The sequence below is a fragment of the Chelon labrosus genome (assembly GCF_963514085.1).
Source record: "Chelon labrosus genome assembly, chromosome: 15".
Lineage (NCBI taxonomy): Eukaryota > Metazoa > Chordata > Actinopteri > Mugiliformes > Mugilidae > Chelon > Chelon labrosus.
The window spans coordinates 24410401-24436575 of record NC_140348.1 but is presented as its reverse complement, the minus strand read 5'-3'; positions in this window follow the sequence as shown (position 1 = coordinate 24436575).

The window sequence follows — 26175 nt, the reverse complement described above, 5'->3', positions numbered from 1 at the left end:
GTCCGTAGGTGTGAGTGTGAATGGTTGTCTGTCTCTCTGTGTTAGCCCTGAGATAGACTGGAGACCTGTCCAGGGTGTACCCCGCCTCTTGCCCCAATGACAGCTGGGATAGGCTCCAGCCCCCCCACGACCCTTCACAGGACTTACAGAAGATGAATGAATGAATGAATAGTATTATTCCAATAAAACAATTGTTGGTTTACTTGCTTTTGAGACTCCAGAAGTAGAAGGTGAGGTAGAGCATTCGGCCATAGTTTGGACTTAGGTGTCAGGGACCTTTTCTACCAAGTTCTACAGTTAGAGCTTAGTTAAGCTGCTACAGGCCTAGGCTGGTAGGGGACCACCTATGATGTCCAGTGTTCATCTCTTGCCTTTGTCCATTTCTACCAAACTAAGTGAGCCTTCAATTGGCATTGATAAAACACCATTGGGTATATGTTAGTAAAACTTAGAGCACCAGCAATGGACACTACTGCTTTTGTTCAATTGTTGCACAGTAAATGGTAAATCAGGGGTGTCAAACATACAGTCCGGGGGCCAAAACCGGCCCTACACATGGTCCAGTCTGGCCCACGGGATGAATTTTGGAAAAATTACATTGAAGATATTAACTACAAATTTTCAATAAAAGTAACTGCTATTACTAATTTGTCCACTAGGGGTAACACTGTTTTAGTAAGAGTTGTGGACACAACACAACACTGAAACCAAGAATGACACATAAATTACAAATACAAAAATTCCAGTTCTTCATTACATGTCTTGTAAAAGTATAGTTCATTAAGTGTAAACATTTTCATAATGTTCTTGTTCTTCTGCACTAAAACAAAGGGAAACATTCGGAGTTATTTATAGGTTAATACGCTATCTAAAATGAGTTTGACACCTCTGTGGTAAATGATCTTATATTTATATAGTGCTTTTCAACCTATTGGTACTCAAGACCCTTCACAGTCACAATGGCACTCCCTTCTTGTTCACACACCAATGCAAGGAAACTCAAGGACTCTTCAGCATGTTGTCAATGCACTGACCAACCAGGCACTGACCCACTAACCCTCTGGTTTCTGGACTGCCAACTCAACCTATGGAGCCAGATCAAAAAGGAGTCTGTATATTTATGAGTTAGATTTGTAATGGGTAATTTCAGACGACAGTATTTTTGTTTCTCATGATGATTTCTGTCTCTGGTTTGAAGCACTGGGTCACATGCAACATATCCCAGTTTGTCCGAGTTTGGCAGAGCGGGATGGTTAATTTTTCACAGTCAGTGAAATCAGACAAAAACCACACACACCGTTACGGAGAAATACTTGAAATTGTCCAAGGGCTCCATTAAAACCAAGGCATTCAAACCAAATGTAATGGACCAGAGGCCTGTTTCTGCACGACCTCTTTCCAAACCATTGGTCCACCACTGTAATATGCAATATCCAATCATATGTTTTATATTCTACAGGCTATCTGTATCACCTCTTTTTTTAAAACTGCACAAAAGCCACATTCCTACCAGTGATTTAGACTGTGAGCACTCAGCTTACAGTGTTTGTTCACTTTTAACTTTAACTACACGCACCGTGCAAATTGCACACTTTGGCCTGTGTGTGACGCTAGCACACGAAGAGCACTGTTCCAGCAGGGCTGACAAAGCAACCGTGCACATATCTGCAGAACGCCAAACCTGCGTGCATCTGCCAAGAAGCAGATTTTAGATCCATGCTCACACATCTCAACGCAGATCTAATCAGCAGCTTTGACTTCATGTGCATTACCTCCTGCACCTGCACATGGAGCGCCTACGTTTCTCTCCCCTGTTTTACTCTCTCTCTTTTTTTTACGACTTATGTAAAGACTGTGTGTGTGTGTGTGTGTTCAGGGGAGAGAAAAGACTTGGTGACATTAAACACGGCTGACGGGGAGTGGGCAGAATAAACAAGGTCCCGAGTAGAAAGGCTACCCTTCAAACACTCTGTACTCAGCGCATAGGCCCAGGATCAACTGTGTTTACCAAAGTCCCGGGGATACAGAGGGGTGAGACAAAGAGTGAGAGAGAGGGAAAGAGAGGGAGGGGAGACAGAACCGATGGAAGAAGTGAATAGCTGAGTGTCTACTGACCCGTTGTTGCCTGTAGTTTCAATAGATTGTAGTTGGAGAATAAAGGTAATTTGTGCATATTGTTTTCTAGTGTTAAGTTTAATTTATCCGTGTCAGGGTCCCAACGAAATGCCGTGAGAATGAGAGGAACGGGGACATCTGATTGAGGCCTCCGTCGATTTTAATCTGCGCTGCTCTTTAAGATTTCTGTGTAAGACAAAGAGAGGCAGATTGCTGCATTCTGCTGTCAAGGGATGTTTTTCTGATGAGTCTCGATTTGTGACGTGAGGGATTCACGTTGGATAGCGTATTCTCTGACTCGGCTAAGACAACACCTTCCAGATAACAGAAATCGAGATGAAGATAGTGTTCAATGAGGTGCTTAAATGCTTTTTTGTTTTATTTGTCTTCACTCTCTGTCGGTTCTATAGTAACAGTAACATACTGGAAAAATAAATTTGAAGCCATGCCAGGGCAAGTCTGTCAGCACCTTCCTGTGCATCAGTCTACTACTTTGGTCCAGACTATAATACTTTAATATTTTAATTCTGAGAAGATTTTGTCCAGACTTTTATGGACTCCTACAAAATAAATGATCTTGGCATTATTGCTAGTATTATTGATGAATGTTACCTGTAGCATTATCACAAATTTGCTTTAAAATTTGAAAAACTCATTCCTATCACCCTCAATGTGAACACAGTGTTATTTGTGACAGCCTTTTTTGATTTAGACAAAAATGCTTATTAGTTATATTCACATTTTAGTCATTTTTTTTTTATCTTTCATAGTTTTAGTCAACGAAAAGTCATTGCACGTTGCAGCTAACAACATATGGCAATGACTTCATGCAACTTGTAAAGTACTTGTTAAGTTTTGCACTAGCTTACTTTCCTTGATGGAGGCTGCATAAACAGCAGGGTGATGTGCCTTCAAATGCTGTATGCTGGCCACCTAATCTTTATGCAGTCTATGGTAGCCACGGGGCTAGTTTGCTAGTTTTGGTTGGCTACTGTCTTCTGCCTGAGATAATCGTAACCTAGCCAGTAATACACCCAGTAGTGGTAAAACTGGCAAAAATCCCAGAAGAAGAGGAAGAACTGCCTGAGGTCGGATAGACAAACGGCCTTTATCCAATCTAATAGACACAAACAGCCCAGACCCTAACGCCGTAGCCTGACGTGCACCTCCCCAAAAATTTAACTATGCATCGCGACAACGCAGACCTCAAGAGCTGTGATTGGTCCGCTTGGTAGTGTTTCCGCTTTATATATTTCTGGCTGCTTCTCCATCTCCGCAATTTTTGAATTGATCATTTTGGATCAATAAAGAGGAAAGGTTAACTGAGAAGGTTCGGAGATACAACCTTTTGTACGACTTGTCTTTGGCGACATTTCAGCGAAAGTTTCAGTAGGAGGAAGTGGAAAGTGAAGCAGGAAGTAGAAACGGCGAGACACAGCGCCAACTAGTGTTTGGGTGGCGTTTTTACAGAGCGAGCCAGACGGACGAGCGCACAAGTATAAATGGCTTGCACCGGCGTAGGCTACATACGTAGGTTACGTTGTCTATGTCCCGCAGTAGCCTAAATGAGCCTTGATGGCTGGGACGCACTTTTTGAAGAGATGGTGTATTTTGAATGTCGGATATTCAAATAACATCTTAACATATCAAATAATATTATCGTCTCGTTAACATTTCGTTATAGTTTTTATCATCAGATATTAGTTTTAGCTCGTCAGCGTCCCGTCTTGGTCACGAGAAAAAAATGATCGCTGATGAATATTTTTCGTCATTGTCATTAAAATCAACACTGCATGAACAATGATGTAAAAAAGTAATAAAGTTTATCTGCAAAACTAATAACAAATGGCACGTTGCTGCATAAGTGGCACTTGTTGGCTTACAACCTTTTCCACAAATCTGTTTTTAAACCCGTCTTTTTCCATTTTAACGTTTTTCTGCCTACGGCCTACGCTGGGCCTAGTAGCATAACTCAAAATGTTGTCCAACTTCTAATGCACAATCTAATATTATAAATTCGGAATTTAATCCAGAAGATGTAATAATAATTTGAAAATGTAGTCTACCATTATATGGGACAAACAACCCACATACAAAATAGATCATCAACAGATGATTTATTAATCTAGGAAAAGTGAATCAGTTTTGGAACAATTTGGCGCCGGCAAAGTAGCCTCCCTACAAGTCCAGTTGCCTTTTTTTAAATGCTTTTTGGCTATACCATGACCCGTATGACTGAGAACCTTCACAGACATCCATACTATATACTGTTATGTACAGTATGAGATGAACTTTGGGTATTGTGGTGTGTTGTCAGCGCGTTCCTCTACGCATTAGGCTTTGATATCATCTCCCAATCACAGGCGTCTTCCACCAGGACAGGAAATTGCGCAGAAAAGTCCAAGTTTATTACACGAGCAGCAGTTCAAAGACGGCGCGAAGAAAAGACTCAGACAAATCTGTACATTTATGAAAGTGGAATCCGTCTCACACCATACATCACTCCTCTTCTCAGCACTCTAAGACCACGGTGCTACAGCCGCAGTATGAACTCATAAATCACAAGTTGTCTCCGGGACTGGATGACGTTAGCTCCTTTTGCTCTAAAAGCCTGAGAGATTGAATCGTCCCGTGTCTCTGCTCTGCGGCCGACGCATAAAAACGCTCAGCTAATTTGAAGAGTTGGTTCCTCGCTTTACATTTGAAGCTTTTTCTTCTGAGAAATTAAAACCAGACAATGAAACCTAACGTTTTATTGAACATCTGTACATCAGTGAGCCGGGCAAGACCTTGAGAAGCATGTTTGGAGAGGTCAGAATCAGCCTGCAATTTATTAAGTTTTGAAATGTTATTTTGCACTTGAATTACCTCAACAATATTTATGAGTACTGTGTTCTCAAATGCACTGAACAACTTATCTCAGTAATATTTGTTCTGCCATCGTACTGCTTTTGAACATCTGTGTTTATTGCACTGAATTTGAAGTTTCTGCCACAAATAGGAGCAAGGCAGGGAGGGAGGACCCAAATGTAAGAGAAAAAATGACTTCAATAAAAACTCAAAAACCACAACTTTAAGGCGCTGCAACGATGGCAGGGTAAATCAAACACACGAATCCAAAAGAAACGGGTGAAGACCAAAAAACCAAGATGAAAATGCGAGAAATTGAACAGTGGGACAAACAGAGAGTAACATCACAGACAACTAAACAGAGAACAAAGACAAATGCAGGGCCACTTATACACTCATGGGCGGAGGAGTTAACGGGACACAGGTGAGTCTGATGAGGGGCCGAGCACAACAGGAGAAACCAATGCAACAATCAAAGAGTATAAACTTTCTATATTGTCAAAAGAATCAGAATCAGAATACTTTATTAATCCTTCAAGGAAATCGTTTTGTTGCTGTTGCTCCCATAAAGTGACAGTTGCAAGGTGACACAGTCAAATACAGATAGAATAAAAAGTACTCACAACATACAGAGGTAAGAGGTTACAAATAAATTAAAAAGAGTCTTAAGAGTGTTAAGAGTGACCCACACTCAGCAGGAGGAGTTATAAAGTTTGATGGCGACAGGCAGGAATGAGCTCCTGAGGCGTTCTGTGGTGCATTTTGGTAGTTGAGTCTGGTACTCCTTAGACTGGCCAGTGTGTTGTGGAACGGGTGGGATGAGTTGTCCAGGATGGTCTCCACTCTTGCCAACATCCTCCTCTCTGACACTGTGTTCAAAGAGTCCAGCTCCACCCCTACAACATCGCTGGCCTTGCGGATCAGTTTGTTTAGTCTCAGCTCTGCTGCCCCAGCATGCAACGGCGTACAGGAGCGCACTGGCCACCGCAGAACATCCTCAACATTGTCCGGCAGATGTTGAAGGACCTCAGTCTCCTCAGAAAGTAGAGTCGACTCTGGCCCTTCTTGTAGAGTAGCCTCAGTCCAGTTTATTGTCAACTCCAAGATACTTGTAGTCCTCCGCAATGTCCATCTGGGCCCCCCGGATGGTAACAGGGGTCACCGGAGCCTTTTCCCTCCTCATGTCCACAACCAGTTGCTTTGTTTTTGTCACATTCAGCTGCAGGAAGTTGTCCTCGCACCGTGTGACAAAGTTTCCCCACCACAGTTTTGTACTCGGCCTCCTCACCATCACTGATTCATCCTACTACTGCAGAGTCATCAGAAAACGTCTGAAGGTGGGAGGACTCTGTCTGGTAGTTGAAGTCCGTGGTGTAGACGGTGAAGAGGAAGGAGGAAGAGGACTGTCCTCCAGTGCTGCTGACCACCCTGGCTGACACTATATGCTGTTAGATGCAGTTTGACTAAATGTAATAATTAAAAGTTGACAACAATGCAAGCACATTTCTTTGAATAGAATAAAGCTATGGAAGATAGAAATGACTCAAATGTGACTGGTCAGAATACAACCGTACCCGAGAGAGCATCTCAGGACAGGAGGCCAGGAATAAAATAAACTGTCCTGCTTATTACTGTACTGTAGATCCTCATTACTTTTAGTAAAATAAATTGTGATATGCTTTAAATTTACCTTTTTTTTGCTCATTCACTTAAAATCAAATCATTTTTGTACGTTATTGCATTATTTATGTGTTTTCTCTGATTATAAAGATAGAATCTTACTCAAACACTTCACACGATGCAAAAGATTTTAATGCACAGTTTCTATTTAAATGTTACGCAACCAAATAATGCTCCTAAACACACACGCACATATTCCAGGGACTTGACTGTTAACACAGATAACAATAGACATGGGTGTCAGGTTGCTGAGAAGGCGTGAAACCTTGGCTTTATGCCACACACGCACACACACATACCTCTTTTCCTATCTCTTGTCATTGTTTACCCCCCTCCCTCCCCCATTCTCACCCCTCCCACGGTTCTCTAATACAGCCTCAGTAATCAAAGAGTTAATCATAATCTCCAGACCGAGCAGATACACAAGCCTCCTTTGTTCCAGCATGAAAAAAAAAAAATAGTGGAGCACAGATAGAGAGACAAATCTTGAGTCACGTTCGTGCTCAGTTAAGCTTTTAAAATATTTTAAATGTTCTGTACTGAAACGAGCTCTCCGCACTTCAAATGGAAATCACCACAGGGCTTTACCCCCGGCGTAATCTGTGAGGGTTTAAGTGTTTTAGTTTGGGTCACACACTGATGACTTGTGCATGTGTGTGAACACGCGTGGCTGATCCAGAGCCTAAATCTTAAAAAGTTATGAAGAAGGTTAGTCAGCCGTGCAGGCTGTGAGAACATTTGGCCCCGCTCCAAACTAAACATGGGAACCGCACCGTTAATTTATGGCAGGTTAACTACAAGCAAAACAACATATAAAATGTGCTGCTTTCATCCGCCCAGTTCGTGCGTGTGCATGTGGAATGGATCCCTTCTGATGGCAGAAAGAAAAGATTGTTCTTTGCCATCCAGTTCCACCAGTATGAGCCGTGTGTGCGTGTGTGTGCATGTGCAGACAGGTTCGGCCTATAAACTGTGTCATGTGTCATTCAGAGAAAACAAACAGCAAACGGCCTGCTTTCATTTTAGCACTCCCTACCTGCCGTGTAATTACACCGCTTTATTTTAGATTAATAAACAGACGCTGTCCTGCCAGTTGTCCTTAACGCCAAGCGACACCTGCGACTTCTACCTGTTCCCTTTAGTATGAACCGTAATAACTCTTCATCTAGAGCCAACATTTGATTGAGTCTGGTCCTTCATTTTACAACAAATACTTGCAAAACTAATATTTTTTTAATTATACTTGTTAAACAGCAGGTTAGGTTAGCGCTGATGCCTCACAGCAAGAAGCTTCTGGGTTCTAATCCATCGGCCGACTAGTTCCTTTACTCCAGCTTCCTCCCACCGTCCAAAGACATGCTGGTTAGGTTCACTGGTGATTCTAAATTGGCCGTAGGTGTGAGTGTGAATGGTTGTCTGTCTCTCTGTGTTAGCCCTGTGATAGACTGGAGACCTGTCCAGGGTGGACCCCACCTCTCGCCCCAATGACAGCTGGGATAGGCTCCAGCCTCCCTGCGAACCTTCACAGGACTAGCGGCTGCAGAAGATGAATGAATGAATGAATAAACAGCAGGTTAGTCTTGGTATTGTATGTTAACATGCCGTTGTACAGTACAAGCAGCCTCGAATCACAGGCCGTCTCCCAGCTATATTAGACCAACACCTCCTTGCAAGGCTGTGTTTGGCCAAAGTGAAACAGTTTCTGTCACTTTGATATGCAGAGACAGAAACGGTTCCTTGCTTTTATCACAACTCACTTACAGTAGACTACTGCAGTGCACTTCACATCGGTCTTAGCCAGACGTCACTTGCTCGACTACAGCTGGTTTCAACAAGCTGCCGCTCGACGTTTATAACTGGTGCCAAAAAAATAAAAACAAGAGCACATTAACTTAATTTTGACGGCAGTTCGTTGGCTCCTGGTTGAATCCGTCCGACCTGCCCTGGCCGTACGCTCCGACACTCTCTCTCGGGTCGTCAGATCAGTCGCTGTTAGTCGTCCCAAAGACAAAGAGGAAGCTGAGAGGTTATCAGTAGCTGTCCTGAAACTGTGGAAGGACTTAGCCGACTCATTCATTCAATCATCTTTAGTAACTGCTTATCCTCTAGAGGGTCGCGGGAGCCCGTCCCAACTGTCCTTGGGTGAGAGGCGGGGTACACCCTGGACAGGCCTCCAGTCTATCTCAGGGCTAACACAGAGAGACAGACAACCAATCCCAGCCAATTTAGAATCACCAATGAACCTAACCAGCATGTGTTTGGACGGTGGGAGGAAGCTGGTGTACCTGGAGAGAACCCACGCAGACACAGGGAGAACATGCAAATGAAGAACCTTCTAGCTGTGAGCCATCAGTGCTAACCACCACACCACTGTGCCCCGCCCCTCTTGTTGTTTTATTATTTTAACTTAGTTTCGAGTCCTTTTATGTGTTCTATCGGTTCTCGTGTCTGTGTACGGCTCTTTGGCCAACCGTGTTGTTTTTAAAGTGCTTTAAAAAATATTAAGAGTCGATTCGAGAGCCGCGTGTTTATTTACGTTCTCATCAAATGTTCTATAGCTGTTGAGCACCGAGAGGTTTTTAATGAGCGACTTATGTAGGCTAACTTAAAAAGCACTTCTCGTCGAGCTTCAATAAAACCGATTCTTTTTTTAAATTCTTTTTTGTACTGCACGAAGGTCACGGCATTTCCTGTAAAAGCAGCGAGATGATGGAAATAAAAAAAATAAAAAATCATCTTCATTCTTCTTCTCCTTCTTCTTCTTCTTCTTCTTCTTCTCCCTCCCTGTCTTAACTTGTCAGTTTTTATCCTGCTGTGCGTACCAGGAAATTGCTCCATTCTTCACAAGTTTGTTTATATCACTGCCTCCTTATCGACGTGGCTAACACACACACCCACACACACACACAGCCACAAATACAGTAGATAAACTCAAACACGATCTCAGACATACCCAGACGCCCTCTTGCACCCTCACACATGGCATGTACAGTAAAAGCAGCCAAAAAAACCCGACATGTGTGCATATTTATTTACGCTTAGAGTCTTACTCATGTTGTTCCTCTTTGTCCTGAAGCTTTGGAGGGGGTGGAGGGGCTCTGATGACGAACCTTGAGGTCCTGCGACATGTTTCCTGTTTACACTGCTCCACACAATTACTACCCAGCTGACTCATTGTGTGGGCTCACGGCACACGAGCGTGCGTGCAGCGCCGTGTGCACATATGTGTGTGTTTGCATGCGTCGACATGTCTGCCTGCAGAATGCGTTGCTGCCTCTCTGCTACGTTTAAACTCCCCAGCACTGGTTCGTATTCCATTACACTAATTTACAGAGGGAGAATTTTATTTCTCTGGTAACTGGACAATGGTGAACAGTATGGCAGCGGCGTTGTTTCTACTGGAACCAAACTGCAAAGGATCTGAAATAATAATAGCGGGGGCTGAAATAGAGTTTTATTATTCACTGGATCTACAGGATGAGAAAAAAAAATTAACTATTTTGATATTACTGTCATACTGTGTTATAGTTAGGGTTTGTTGGAGTCATCTCAAAGTTAGCCCGCCACAGAGATGCCAGAAAATACACTGAAATAAATACGGGCCCAGTATGAAAAGGTTGACAAGGGCTATTTTAAAAGCAGAAGAGGAAAGGAAAGTAGTTTCTGTGAGAATATGAGTTGCATGTAAGTCTCTACAACGCCCTCCCAACGCAACTCTGTCTGAACTTACATTTGCCATTTAGATTTAGATTCAGAAAAAACTTTAATCTCAAAGGAAAGGAGAGAGTAGAACGATGTCAGGCTGACCTAAAAGCTTCTAACTGGACTTGAGCCATTGTCCAGACCTAGTCCTCCAATCCCAGCCCTCCAAGCTGGACATACACTGATCAGCCACAACATTAAAACCACTGACAGGAGAATTGAATAACATTGACCATCTTGTAACAATGCAATGTTCTGCTGGGGAACTTTTGGACCGAGCATTCATTGGTGTGGATGTTACATCCAACATCTTTTTGGGTGCAGAAGAATATTAAAACAGCTGTTGTCTCTAATGGATGTTGTTTCAGAACCATGAACGGCGTTAAGTTATTATTGACTTGTCAGAGGCTTCCATATGCACCATAATCTCCAGTAATAAAGAGGAATAAAGAAACCGGTGACTGAGTGAAATACATAACTTAACTCCACAGGCCTCCAAGCTGGATATACACCAGCCACAACATTAAAACCACTGACAGGAGAAGTAAATAACATTGACCATCTTGTGACAATTCAATGTTCTGCTGGGAAACTTTTGGACCTGGCATTCATTGGTGTGGATGTTACGTAGACATGAAGCACCCACCTAGACCAGACCAAGCACCCCCACCCCATAGCAATGACACTCCTTGATGGCAGCAGCCATCCCCAGCAGGATGCAGCCTGACACAGAGACACACACAAAAAACGGTTTAGGAACACCTCAAAAAACATGAAGAACAGCACAAGGTGTTGACCTGGCCTCCAAATTCACTAGATCCCAAACCGATCAAGTATCTGTGTGATGATCCACAGAGGCCCCTCCCCTCAAAGCCCCCCCCCCCCCCCCCCCCCCCCCACTAACAATATTCTGTTGCCAGACAGCACAGGACACCCTCAGAAGGCCCATGTCCATTCTCTGATGAGTCACAACTGTTTTCGAGGCACAAGGGAGAACTACACAATATTAGGAAGATGGTCATAATGTTATGCCTGATCACGGAATATAACTGGATAACTCCTCAGCCCTAGGGAAAGTGGTAAACATCCATAGATTGGGGTCATGGTATGACTAGAAGGAGTCAGGGCTGGGTTTATTTTTTTCCATAAAGTCACTCTGTACTTGTATTAATTGTACTGAAACCAGCCACAAAGATACATGGCCGAACCCTGAGGGCCAGTTAGACCCCTCAAGAGCCATTCTGGCATATTCAAACAACCATTCAATGTGTTGTCCCACTGGAACCACATACAGGTACGATCATATTTTTTTTTAAAGTCACTCCTGCTGCATGGAAGCAGCATAGAAGTGGAGCAGAGCTGTTTGTGTGCTGGAAAGAATCCAGTGAGGAGCTATATTTCCGGCCGAGCTGACGGGTAAAACACATTTCTCTGCACATGCTCTTGTGATGTGTATTAGTCATCTCTCCTCTGCGCTCCCACGTCCCAGGACACTGACTGGACTATTTAACTGAGTAATGGGGCCAGCAGATGTTCTGTCAACCGCAGAAGAAGTCAGCCGTGACCACGCTGCACCTTGTCTTCATCTTCTTCTTCTTCTTCTTTTAAAAAAAAAAAAATAAAAAATACACAAACCTAATGTCTGTATATAAATTATAAAATTAAAAGTCTGTCCCAGTGCAGAACATGGGAGCGAGGAGGGCATGTTCGTGCGTAGCTGCTGTCTCAGGTCATGTATCCAACCACTGCCACATGTCTACATTTACCAGAGTGGACACGTCCCCCAGTGGGGCATCACAGGATGGGATTTTGTCTTTGGAGAAAAGAGAGTTTGCAAGTGGCTCTCCTCAGATTGGTGATGTGAACAAGACACCTGAAAATAATCATTTAATTTCCTTTTCTCTCTGTCTTCATTTTCTTTCCCTTCCCCTCCTTTCCTTTCAATTGCTTCCCTTCATTTACTTCCCTTTCCTTCCCTTAGCAAACAGTAGTTTATTAAAGTGTACTACGAGTATACCTTTTTTATACTAAAACTGAGGCAGTATACTTGAAGTTTACTTTTTATATACTATATTTTATATACTTAAAAATAGTTTAGTGGAGTATACTTGGCTTATACTGAAAAGTATAAAGAAAAGTCTAAGATTAAGTACATTAATACTAAGGCTAAAGCTTAAACTTGTACTTTGGTATACGTTTTACTTCTTTCTGCCACAAAGTACTATTTGTGGCAGAAAGAAAAAAAAAGTAGTATACGTGTTCATTTTATTAAGTATGCTTGTGTATAAGTATAACAAGAATACTACAGACCATGTACTTGTAGTGTACTAGAAAGTATACTAATTTAATACGTCTTCAGACTTCGGAATTGGAACATTTTTAAGTTTATAAAAGTACACTTTCAAGTATACAACAAGTACACTCATCTATATACTACTAGTGTACTAGGTATATACTTCTAGTCCACATTTTAGTTTATTGAAGTATACTTAGTGTACTTTTATAAACTTAAAAATGTTCCAATTTAGTCAGAAGAAGTATTAAATTAGTATACTTTCGAGTACACTACAAGCACATGGTCTGTAGTATACTTGCTATACTTATACTCAAGCATACTTAATGAAATTAACTTCAAGTATATAACTTTTTGCTAAGGATTTCCCTCCCTTTCCTTTCGTTTCCCTTACTTTCCCTTGAATCCCCTTCTTTCCTTTTCCTTTCTTTGCCTTTCATTTCATTTACTTCCCTTTCCTTTGCTTCCTTTTCCTTCCCTTCCCTTCTCTTCCTTTCCTTCCCCTTCCCATCTTTTTCTTCCCTTTCCTTTCCTTTTGCCTTCCCTTTCCTTCTTTTCCTTCCCTTCCCTTCTTTTCCTTTCCTTTTCGTTTCCTTTCCTTTCCTTTCCTCCTCCTCCTCTAATGTCATTCCTAAACCTCCAATTAAGCCTGACTCTGCTTTGATTTCGTATAACAAGGACTTCTTTTAGGGGGACCCTTCGAAGTCCATCTGGAAGAACTTTAAGCGTTGTTCCAACAATCTGCCAAAATGTCTTTATAGCTTCAAAGCCAAAAAGCAAGAAGAAAAAAAAACTAAAATGAAAAACGAGTGGGTTCATGCAATCTGTCTGAGATGTAACAGGGTGTAGCAATCAGTAAAAAAAAAGAAAAAAAATGTGAATGATGCTGGACGTTGTGCACGTATTCGGACGGATCAATCTGCTGCAGGATGATGAAGTGAGTTGCTAAAAGAGCAAGACTGCAATTTTGAGAGAAAGATAACAAGTTTTAAGGGTGAAAAGGAGATCGAATGTCTCAAAGCCAGCCCGAGGAGAACAAACACATGAGTCAGGAGTGAAATGAATGTGGAGACTGGAAGAATGTTGAAATCAAGATGTTAGAGTCTGAAATGACACTCAGGTTGACAGGAACAATCCCGCTCTTCCTCTGTTTATTATTTCATCTGAGCCGCTGCAATTAATCACCCATCGGCCCCCACATGCACAAAAATGCTCGGTTTTGCTCTCGGCTTGTTGAAAACCGAAGTCTACAGCTTTTTTTTTTAACCATTTTCTTTTTTTGCGCTGTACGTGAGAATAACTCGTTAATCTGGGCGACATTCCGCTTTAAGAGATGCACCAGCGACCTGTGTGAGGTACTGTGTCAGAGGTACAAGTGTTTAACGCAGCTCAAGTGTACACTTAGGAGGTGCACGCGGTCCAAGCCAAACAGTCATGCAGGTTTTGATTTCAGACCTGCTACGGCCTTAAATGGCTAAGTCAACACGAAGTCAACAGGAGAGCGCTGCAGCTGCTAAATGCTTAGGCTGCGTTCAAAGGCAAGTAGGTGGTGCAGCCTTTGCACACTGAACCTCTTGTGTATGCATGAGTGTTTATGATGGTTTGGCCTGCATTTAAACATAGATACGGGAGGCTTTGCTGTCTAAAAACCAAGAATGATGATGCACTTTCAACAGCTGCTGCTTCTGCCAGACGGAGATTTTAAAGTTTCTACGTGATTTGTCTGGTAGATACGAGGTTTCATATCCACGAGCCTGATTTAAACAGATAAACCTGTTTGTTTCCTGAATTACTCACAGTCTCAATACTCGTGTGCCAACATTGCAAGACACAACATGAAGCTCTTACGTGCAACTTCTGCATTGTTAGCTGCAGTCCCCTCCCCCTCCTCGGCCGGTCGAGTTTCCACCCTTGCCGCAGTCTCTCATTTTAAAGTGTGAAAAGGTAGACAGACTGAGGCTGTTAGAGACAGGTGTGAGGAGGTAAAGCCTCATTTGATCACATTTAGCCTCGCTGACACTTTGCCACTGCAGCATTTTGAGCAACAGCTCAACCGCCACGTAGAATTATCCCCCAGCTCCACAGAGATTTACAGCGTCTTTCAGGTCTTTACTCTTCTGGTTCTGATCCGTTGCCATAACAGTACTGGTTATGAGTATTGTTTCCAGCAGGAGTAGACAGCTGGGTTTAGTAAAAAAGAAAATCTGCAGCAAACTCACTGCACGCTACTCTCAGTGCACCGTACGAACATAGTGTCTAAAGAGACAGGTGTCTTTTTCAGTGATTTGTGGAGCTCAGAACAAAATGAATTAATACAAATGTAATGTTAAAGGTGACGGCGTCCTGAAGATTGATTTATAGTTGTGAGCCACTTCTATTCCATAGCTATTTCGTAGCTTCGGACCCTACTGGCCTGTGGCGTAGGCTACAGCATGCACCGCCACCAGAAATGCAGCTACACATCGTAACGGCTGTGATTGGTCTGCAATGCATTTCCTTGTTCAGATGCTTCTGCAGCCGGACGAGCACAGAAGTCCTCTCTTGTTCAACCTCCTCCACATCGTCTACTCTAGATGTTTCCTCTATGTTCCGTGCTGCAGCGATTTCAGTGAACCGTTGATGCACATTTATTAACTTCAACTCCAAGATGGTTCGATTAGGTCCGGTCGCCACTGTGTGAAGTACGGAGTGACGTAGCTGACTAGTCGCAATGGTGACACACCAGCGCACATCTAGAAATACTTCAAATGGTGTAGACCAGGGCTGCGCACGTGTTTTTGGCTTGAGAGCTAATTGGTGCACTGCACCTTTAGAAAAATAGCGCTGTCCCTTTAAGAAAGACGGTAGTTGTTGATGTTGTGCATGGCTGCGAATGTATGCTGCTGAACAGAGGGCATGTTGCAATAAAAATTTGTCTTGCTGTTTGTTTTGGAGGTGCAACAGATAAATGATTAGACTAACATCTGGTGTGGCATGTGATCTACCCCCACTGCCTTTGCGATATACTGGTTGATCCCGATCGCCGTATTGGGCACCCTGGTGTAGACTTTGCATAGACCAGTTGCAGGAGCATAAACCCAAATTATTACATTACCTATATCAACTTTATAATGTCTTATTGATGCAAGATAAAAGCAGCAGATCCAGTTTTATCTATTTCAGGGATGAGTTTGACCATACATACCAGTTCCATGTACTTTCAGTGGTTTAAAACGTGTTGCATTGTCACATGAATCCATCTGTTTACTACAGCACAACCCATGTTTCTTGGACTAATCAAGATATTCAGGCCGGCGTTGGTACGTTGGGTAGAGGAGGCCGTTCAGTTGGAGTAGCAGTGTTGCAAGGTCAACCTATGACAGAACATCAGTAGCAACATTAGCTTCACTCCATATGTTTCTCTGTAGAGCAGCCACTTATTTCACTACCTAACAGCATATAAAAGTGATATAGCTCGTATCACATCCTTACAAAGTCCACGTTGATGTAGTGAAGTGTAGTGAAAATGGTCCTATTATTGCCACGTACATATGCCCACACGTATTCCTTCGCCTCAGTCATCATCTGCCTCACTGCTCCAGCTTTTGAGCTGTCAGTCAACACTGGCTGACTTTCCTCCGGTCACAGCGAACAAATGATCTCCCCTCCTCTCCCCTAATTGCTTGCAGTGCTGAAACGCGCTATAATACTCCTCGATTTACATTGAGCTCATGCTCCGCTTTTAGCCGCGCGCCCCGAAACAGCACATATTCCTCTGTCATCGTAGTCTTTCCACACACCCTCGCTAATAACTTATAGGAGCTGTTTCTGATATACACCAGCCAGAGGCAGCACTGAAAATACTTCGTTATTATTTTTTTTTTTGCTTAGATCTGTGCTGAATAACGCTATTTTATACAGTTTAATAAGTGGTGTTTATGGCACAGCAAGGCCAATGGAGAGGTCTGCTGCTTCTAATATATTTCCAACAAAAAGGCTTTTATTGATTGTTGGACTGAGCTCTTTTTTTTGTGTACCATGTGCTCACATAAATATACACACCACATAAAGGCCACGGTCATAAAAGAATCACACACATGCGTACGCACACCTTCGGGCGAACTTTTGAGCACAAAAAGAAGTTGAATACGAAGAAAGAATAGCAGAAGTGTTATTTGCATTACAGAGACATGAGTCCGTATAATGAAATATGTAACTGCATATCATACTGTATACACTTGTGCTTGTGTGTGTATGGAAAACAGATCTGTGTGATGGGGGGCTCCCAGAAGTCCAGGCCACAGCTGGTTGTGTTTAGACTGTCATGTGCAGCACTGTGGTCTGCGCAGCCAGAATGACAGACAAAGAGACTCACAGATAGACGGACGGAGAGGTAAATATACTCGAAACGTATCCATTAACGTTTTATGCAATTTGGTGCAAAGTTTAAGGCCGGGTGACTCAAGATGGTGCCGCCTAATGGCTTACTGTAACGCTAAGTAGCTGGTGGTCAATGTTTCAGGCGCTCAGGCTGAGTCCTGGATGAAGTGGGTGTTAATCTTTGCTTAAGGATCATACACCGATCAGGCATAACATTATGACCACCTTCCTAATATTGTGTAGGTCTCCCTTGTGCCTCCAAAACAGTTGGGACTCATCAGAGAATGGACATGGTCCTTCTGAGGATGTCCTGTGGTGTCTGGTAACCGAATGTTGTTAGTGGGGGGGCCTTTGAGGGGAGGGGCCTCTGTGGATCATCCTACAGATACTTGATCAGTTTGGGATCTAGTGAATTTGGAGGCCAGGTCAACACCTTGTGCTGTTCTTCATGTTTTTTTGAGTTGTTCCTAAAGTGTTTTTGTGTGTGTGTCTGTGTCAGGCTGCATCCTGCTGGGGATGGCTGCTGCCATCAAGAAGTTATTTTACCCCACTGCCATCAAGACTCCTAAACAGCTGACAGGAATCTCTAATCATGGACTACATCATGTACATGTAGTGCTGTTGTTTACATTTCCAATTCCACATGCATATTTGCAATTTATATTTTGTATTCTATGTAGCTTTTGATGGGCAGCACAGTGATGTGGTGGTTAGCATTGATGTCTCACAGCTAAAAGGTTCTGGGTTTGAATCCAGGCCAACTGGGGCCTTTCTGTGTTGAGTTTGCATCTTCTCCCAGTTACAGATGGGAGAAGATGACTGAATGAGTATTGTTAGAAATTCGTGTGGACGGCAAGGAAGAATTTCATTGTACATGGACACATGTTTCCATACTGTGCACATGACAATAAACTCTTTGAATCTTGAATCAAGGAGTGTCATTGCTATGGGGTGGGGGTGCCTGGTCTGGTCTAGGTGGGTGCTACATGTCTAAGTAACATCCACACTAATGAATGCCAGGTCCAAACGTTTCCCAGCAGAACACTGAACTGTCACAAGATGGTCACTGTCATTTACTCCAACTTGGAGGCTGCGTCTGGGCTACGGATCGAGTCCAGTTCGAAGCTCTTTTGTCAGCGGTTGACTTGGGTGCAGCCTTCAACAAACCCGTGAGGAGACAGTGGTGCCAAACTCTAAAACTGAAGAACTGAAGCTTAAAAAGGCCAACAGGTTCCACACATCTGCATTAGCCACTGAGAGGACAGACATATTCACTATCTTCAGTCGCTTCTTCTACACTTTCAGCCTTTGAGAGTTCTAGCATGGGGCAGATGAGCGAGCACTCTGAGAGCTCTGAAAGCAGCCGTCCAGCCAGGCAGACAGACAGGGAGTCCTACAGACGGTTACTGGACAGACAAGCAGACAGGAAGGTCAGCTTCTTGAGGAATAGAAACATATTCTCTATTCTCTCCACAAACAAACCAGGACAGAATGTTCTTGGCTGATTGCCAGCTGGTGAATGAAGAGACCGTCTCTCCCTCTCCCTTGCTCTCTCTCTCTCTCCCTCTCTCTCTCTCTCCCTCTCTCTCTCTCTCTCTCGCTCTGTCCAGCTCTCTCTGGACCCCTCCTCCCTCGGAGCTGAAGGATGAATGGTTGACAGAGGAATGAAGGAAACATCCAGCAGCCAGATTCCTCAGCTCTTGTAATGCCATTCACGCCGGTGTGAGTGTGTGTGTGCCTCTCTGCATCGAACGTCAAAATGTAAATGTGTGTGTGTAGTTTGTGCTGAGCCGTTCACCGCTGCCATAAACATCTGCATGTTCACTCAAGGCGGTATCCTTAACTGTACACACGCACACACACACACACCTATCTGCATCTACAGACACTAATATGCGTAATAATTTACTCACACACGCTCTACAGTCAAGTCTGCCAGCTCTTATATAACCCTCAGGGGTTGTATCAGAGGGGACGGGGCCGTGCAGCATAAAGCAAACACACACACAGAGACACATGCACACACACAGAGACACACACACACACACTGTGAAGGCCCAGATGTGATTTGTAGCTTTGATTCTCTTCATTCATCACAACCATTGAGCTGTGGCGCTGCTCAAATGTGAATGGATCTTCTTTGCAGGGGTTGTTGCATGCATGTGTGTGCATGTGTGCGTAAGAGACTGATGTAAGTGTAGAGACAGGAGTGTGTGAGCTGATGTGTGTTTTTGCACGCACTCTACCCCTTTTTGTGCATGGTAATGTATCCACAGGGCTTCTGGCATGAATTCAGAAGGGTCAGCGTGATGTTAAGTTGTACAAGAGACAAAGCCCTTTCACCTCAGACTACTTTTTCCTCCATCCCTCCCTCCCTCCCTCCCTCTCTCCCTGCTCAAATCTCCTTGTTGTTTATTTGTGCAGGTCTTTGACTAATCAGCCTGATGTTTTGCCTCTTGATTGGCTGAAATAATGAGGTCATGCCGGTCAACGGTACAGATCCTTATCCCCCTGACTGACTGACTGACTGACTGACTGACTGACTGCTCGTGCGTGTGCATGTGTGTGTGCGTCCTGCTGTTAATGAGGGTTTTGCCAAGTGCATATGGATTCATGTTCGCAATTTACTTGCTGGAATGCTGCTGTAGCCATGCACATGGCGTCTATGCGTGTTCAGACACACACACACACACACACACACACACACACTGATTGATGACCCAGTTAATGTGGCTGTGTGAAATAGAGGGCACACAGGCAGGTCATTGCCTTCTGACGTCCATCCATCAGCACCACTCACTGGGGGACTATTCTAGCTGCTAATTTAAACATACACTGTACTGTTAATTCAGTTGGTGTGTGTGTGTGTGTGTGACTGAGGTATGCACTGAAACTGGCCTCCGCTGTGAAAGATGAATGATTTTTTGGAAAATGCCACACACTCTTTTTTTCTTTTTTTTTAAAGATTTGTTCCAGAGACACAAATGCTCCACCTGGGGCAGGAGAACCACGGACTGGATACGAAGTCACTGAACCAAAAGAAAGTGCTTTTGCAGCCTCTTTCTGCGGAGTGAAGACCGCAGGTGTCAGCTTAATCTGGTGGAGAAAATCATCTCGCGGGGGTGCCACAAACCGGAATCACTCAAGGGCGGCGCGATAAGAGGACGCCACCTGTTTCCAGAGCTCCCAAAAAGTTCACTCTCGTGAGTTCTTTAACATCTTGAGACTAAAGTTCCTCAGAGGAACTTTGCATTATTTTGAATTATTACCGCCTTCACAGCATAAACAGACACTCTCACAAGGGGGGGGACTGCAAGCGACCCGAAAACAGGATATGAAGAAATCTGTCGTGCCTTATGGAGAATCGGCATAGCTTGGAAGGATTCAAGAGCATCACTTCAGCTACGTACGAGGGGCTTCATCAAGCATGATCTTTCCATCTTTCACCATCCGGACCACTTGTTGCTCCTCTGATTCAGCTTACCGAGCACATAAAGTCTGGGAAAACTCCTCGAGCCAAGGACGAGAGGACTTTGAGAGTCATTATCACCTCCACATCTGCTCATTTCACTCAAGACACTTTTCCCGCTGGCTAATACCTGTTAGATAACTTGAGCCACAAAGACTGAGAGAGAGAGAAGGCAGAGGGGAAGGAGAGGCAGGGGAGGTGCCAACACTAGGGGGCAGTCTAATACAAAGCATGAGGAGGAGAGAATAAAGTAGTAAATACAGAGTTGCATGGTCACACATAGACTTGTTGCTTATTATTGCAGCTCTTAACTTCTTAAACCCATCCTAGGACACAACAGCACAAATCCATCCCTAACAACTGTCTTTTTGTTCATGCAGATGACAATCAGTTTGTCATTGCCAGGTTTTTCAACCAGCTTTAAGCAACATTTGTTAGAGCTCATTAAGCCACTGGAAACAGGCATGCGGAGGAGCGTTCAAATATTTAGACAAAAAGCCGGAGAATGGATGTCTTTATTGCGTCTTTGGCCTCCACTATTCTCCGTTCAATACTCTCCACTCGTCTCTCTCTTCACGGTTACATAAACAGCATGCGAAATAGCCGGCCACATCCTCCACATTAAATTCCATTGAATCGGCACATAATGGCTACGGCGTGGCTGTAACGCCACGGGGTCGATGACTCTCTCTCGCTCTCCTCCTTTTGTCTCTCTAGGTCTCTAGGTTGGTGGGACCCAGCGGCGGTGCTGCACCCGAAGCATGTGTTTTGCAGGGAAGCAGGGCTCTCCTTCATGTGGCTTTCGGAGGAATGAGAACCGCCGCCACAGCAGAAAGGAGCCGCTCCAGTCGGGCTGTAATATGAGTCAGAAAACAACTACAGGCACCTCCAGCCGTGCTCCTCGCTCGCTGTGTGTACTTGTTCTCCGGGTTGTGCGTGTGTTCCAGTCAGTACGGTGCGATTTCAACTTGCATGCCATGGCTCGAGTACAGAAATATATATATATATTGCATAATGTGACATCATGGTGCATTTAAAAGACATTAAGCTGACACTGATTTCAAGGAAAGCTCCCACTATGTTCAACATAACTTCAAAAGCAAGCCATGAGTGAATGATTTAACAAAACCAAAGAACTTCTGACTGCAGTGCTCTGGCTAACGGTGGTGGAAGAAGTATCCATTACTACAGTAAATGTAGAAAAAAACTTTATGACTGGCACAGCTTCACCTACTGTTAAGGTGTGTGGATGGAGGAAAGGAAATTGCAGAAAGGTCAAGACTCCAGTGGCTCCAGCAACACTTGTAGTTGTTCCATATACAACAAGTGTTGCTGGACTCTTGACCTTTATGCAGTTCCAGGGCTGCAATGTAAAAGCAGATTGTAGTCATAGAAAAAGTGTTAAATATTGGGAAAATCTTCCACAGCCAAAAGCAAAATCCAAGAGAAGACAAGAATGCTGGCTGACACCTCATCTCAAGTAGGCCTCATCATCCATAAAGGGAAAACAAAAGTCCTCAAGGTCAACACAAGTCAACACGGGGATCCAGTGACTCTGGAGGGAACAACACTTGAGGAAGGAAAGGCCTTTTACATACGTAGGCAGTGTCACATACAGGCAGGGCGGTACGGATGCAGACGTCAGAGCCAGAATCTTCAAGGCAAGAGCCGCATTCATCCGACTCGAGAACATCTGGAGCTCTAAAGAAATCAGCCAGCGGACCAAGCTCAGACTCTTCAGCTCTAACATCGAGCCGGTACTACTGGAGGACAACCAAGACCACAACGATGAAGGTACAAGCGTTCATCAACAGCTGCCTGAGGAGGATCATGAGCATCCACTGGCCAGACACCATAAGCGATAAAGATCTCTGGCGGAAAGCTGGTCTACCACCAGTAGAAGAGGAGATCAAGAGAAGAAGGTGGGGATGGATCGGCCACACAAGCCCTCAGATGGAACCCACAAGGCAAAAGAAAGAGAGGCAGGCCCAAGAACACCTGGCGCCGGGACCTTGAGGTTGACACCAAGCAGTGTGGCTTGACATGGAAACAGCTGGAAAAGAAGGCCAAGGATAGAGGACTCTGGTGGACCATGGTCAACGGACTATGCTCCATGAAGAAGTGCTAGGCAAAAGAAGAAGAGAGAGTTTAGTTCTGTGGCTTCGAACGTAGGTGTCAAAGCCCTTCGATAGGCTCACAGAATAAATCTGAGGTGTCGTGAGATGATGAAAAGATGAAAGTGTCACGTTGTACATCACAAATTCCTCTCATCTTTGGATAATTTGACCTTATTTGGACCTTAAACTGTTGTGGTTACGTGAAAGAAATGAACAGTGAAGGTCTTTTTTCGTTGAACGCCTGAAATATGACAAGGACTGCCAACTAAACTAATGAAATTGAGTTTTACTTGCTCCACAGGTTTTATAAATAGGGAGACTCCATCACGGGACGAGATTCGTCATACAAATCATCCTTGTTAGCAGCTGCCGGTGTCCTATCCACGTCCATCTCTTCATGCATCCATGCGGTGCTGGCACGACTTTATAAAGCCTAGGGTTGTTGTACGACATAAACCAAATTATCATGACAATAAAGAAAGAATAAGTAAAGTAATTCAAGTGTTAGATTCTAGAGGGAACTTGTATCTCAGAGAATGCTGACAGATTCAAGCAGGTTATAGGACGGCTGTAGAAGAAGAGGCTGTCAGGCCAACAGCCAGAGCATAATTCAAGGTTAGTTCTTACTTTAACTAGGTCAAAACTGCTCACATGCACATGCACAAATACCGTGGAGTTACCAGTAACATGCATACGAATATTTATGATGTATATGGGGGCATGCACCTAGATTTGGCTGTGTTCTACATGTTCCCTACATGATCAAACAGGGATCTACATGTGCTTGAACCCTCACTGTGCACCAGTAGGAGTGTACCTGGCTGCAGTCTTGAATTATACCTCTGTACCCCTCCCCTACACCTTGCTTTGAAACTGCAGCCCCTGTTATCTTCTGGTAAAGTGAGATTTTAAAGTCCCGAGATCATTCTGAGATCAATAAAGAAAAGGAAAGAACATGCTCTTAATAAGGCGTCCTGGTCCCAGGGATGTAACTGGAGGATTTGGGGCAGTATTTAAGTCCGCTGCAGTTTTTCCTCCTCAGTGGGATTCTCTGTTTGGAAAGTCCCACCACTCACCTGCTGCTGTATCCCTTTTCAGCTTAAAGAAATTCCCGCAATCTGCCTCCTTTCTTTATCCACATCTTCTCTGTGTTTGGTTATCAAGGTGGGGGTCTGTGGTAGGCAGGACAAGGTGTGTGTGTGTGATCAAACACACCTGGTCAAGACCCACCCACCTACTCCACCGCACACAATCACCTCAACACAGAAGCAGTATTAGCTGTGTGTGTGTGTGTGTTTGCTTGCATGCATGCACTCCATGGTTGTTCCCAGGAAGAAGCTTTCAGCAACTGGTGTGAAGGAATTCAACTCCAGTGGCAGTGACCCCCCTACCCCAAGATTTATCCCCTCCCCGCCCCCCTCCGTCCCTTCCATCTCGTCTCTTTCACCGTCTTCATCATATCACCCTTACACTGCTTTGCCCCAGAGAGACAGCTGCCGAAGATATTATATTATTGTGTGTGTGTGTGTGACAGAGAGATAAAATGAAAATGAGAAAATAAGGAGCAGAGGGTAAAGGGTGTGAGAGGCTGCGAGAGAGAGCATTCGACACAGTGGCAGTGGAAGGCACCGCTGACCTTTCACCGACACGTACAAACGTGTTTCCGCTCTCAGAAGCTTTTGGATCTGCTTCGAAAACCCGTGTAGCCCCTTCGACACATGTCTTCCAGATCTACATTACTCGGGTAATATGTGGGAAAGAGGAGGATGACGGCGGTGGTGGGGGTGAGGGGGGAGCAGGGAGCAGGGAGCGGGGGTCTCCTTCTTCTGCATATTCTATAAAAGACAGTCCCTCTTATGGCTTTGAACATTCGACCAATCTTTCGCTTCCTGTGCGTTGAGCAGTGTGTTTGGTGGGCTGGAGTTCAGCCTCAATCATCATTTTTATGGTTATTTTACCACAATGTGAAGGGTCATTTCACCCACAGTTTCAAAATTGCCCATTCATCAAAGAGAATTGGATTTCTTGGAAAAAGGAAAAACAAAAAAAACACTCATATTCACTTGTCATTGTATTTCAAGTCTGCTGCGATTGTTGTCCTGTGCCAGACCTTAGCCGGGGAGCCAGTCATCGATGTGGAAACTGGACAAATGGGTTTGGATTTATTGGAAAAAAGCTGACAGGTTCATCAATGCTAAAGCAATGGCATTAAAGGGGAATTGCCGTTTTTTACAACCTGGACCTTATTTCTGGCATATAATACGATCGTCTACTCACCCATATAACTTTGGTGTCATTTGGAGTCATTCAGACGATATTTAGATCTGCTTATATCCATATAGTGGGAGTGAATGGGGCACCGAAACACAGTCTCTAAATAACACATTATCTGCCATGAAACTCAATAATTTCACCAATATTTTGTTATAATACGCTAGTGCTATTCCCCGTTGAGTCCGGAGTTACCTGTTATCATCATCCAGTGTCTGTAGATTGACCTACTAACCTCTGACCTGGATGATGTCATCTCTGAGCGCCGCGCGGCTTGTAGTTTGCTACCTGTAGTTTGCTACTGCTAGTTTTTTTAGCAACATGGCTGAATATTTTTCCGATTCTGAGGTTGTGGACGACGACTTTGTTTATGATGGACGTCCATACCGTTTTGAGCCAGAGTATACGGATGAGGAGCTTGTTGAAGGGAGGATGCGGAGGCAGAGAGAGGAACAGCTGGCTAAAGAACAACAAACTGCTGCACGTCCGCGAATAGATAACAGGTAACTCCGGACTCAACGGGGAATAGCACTAGTGTATCATAACAAAATATAGGTGAAATGAATGAGTTTTGCGGCAGATAATTCGTTATTTAGAGGCTGCATTTCGGTGCCCCATTCACTCCCATTATATGGACATATGAGGGTAAAAAAAAACGGTAGTTCCCCTTTAATTGCATTACAAAGGATCCAGGCTCCTGCAACAAGTCCTCAGATCTGAGTATGACTAATCACAGCACGATATAGCACCGATTCATTTCAATAATAGTTGCTAAAAATCAGGATACTGTGCCTACAGTTTTATGAAAGTGTTACCGAAAAGCCCAAGTTGCACCGAAAGTGAAGGGCAGACGGTCGGTTTGTTATTCAAAATGTTATTTATAGACCATCTTCCTGGTTTCGTTTTGACCTGGCGTTTGTTCTTTGTGAAGTTTTCCTGAGCAGCAATAATTTTTCCCATTAAAACCCCATTCACACTTGGCTTCATTGGAAAGCTCAGTGACACAAGACAAGCTAAGCGTAAATGCCAGTAAATGTAACAATAGAAAAAAACAGAAAATTAAATCACGGTTAATTTCTATTCTGGGAAAAAAATCAGATCAAGCTATTTCAACACATGCTAGTTATACGTGCTCCTGAGAGCTCTACCTGATGCTTCATCAGTTCAATCTGTCTCAGGTTGTAATAAACGTGATTCACATTCATGCACATGTATCAGTGTTTGTGGTTTCAGGTAGGGGCTTTGTGTGAATGAATGTCCCCCTGTCTCTGTGTGTGTGTGTGTGTGTTCTCTTGGCATGCGTCCACGCTATGTCCGAA